Source organism: Pteropus medius, unplaced genomic scaffold (genome assembly GCF_902729225.1).
Source record: "Pteropus medius unplaced genomic scaffold, Ma_sr-lr_union100, whole genome shotgun sequence".
Lineage (NCBI taxonomy): Eukaryota > Metazoa > Chordata > Mammalia > Chiroptera > Pteropodidae > Pteropus > Pteropus medius.
The window spans coordinates 14,855,141-14,855,584 of NW_024349225.1; the positions used below are offsets into that span (position 1 = coordinate 14,855,141).

A 444-nucleotide genomic window follows, 5' to 3' on the forward strand; every position below is an offset into this window, starting at 1 on the left:
CCCCACACTGGACCCGCACAGGTGCTCAGCACAGGTGATCTGCTCAGCTTGCCTGGTCTTCAGTCCAGACGACCCACCAGCCCCTAACATGTCGGTGACATGTCTCTCTTATCTAGTCCCTGAACCTCAGCCAGAATGAACTTTCTAAAGTGGACGTCTGACCACAGAAGTCTCGCCGCCCCCACCCCCAGTGCTCTGAGGATAAAGAGAGAGACGCGAAGGTGGCTTTCGAGGTGGCTCGTGCCGCATCGGCCTCCCGAACGCATGTCCAGTTCCAGCTGCAAGTGCGCTTGCTCCACAGATGTGGCTTCAAAGCCACCCCTTAGGCGATGACAGCCAGCCCCCCAGAGCCCCAGCTCCCCCCTGAATCCAGTCATAGTGGCCCCCAGTCCGGCCTGGTCACCGACTCCGTCCAGTCCCTCTTCACACGCTCCCCTTCCTCTT

At 60.1% G+C, this 444-nt stretch overlaps 1 protein-coding gene across 2 annotated transcripts in view; it reads right to left on the reverse strand.

Moving 5' to 3' along the window:
• RCSD1 (RCSD domain containing 1) overlaps window positions 1-444 on the reverse strand; it is a 37,016-nt gene that overhangs the window by 24,612 nt on the left and 11,960 nt on the right. The gene's annotated exons all lie outside the window — the stretch shown is intronic.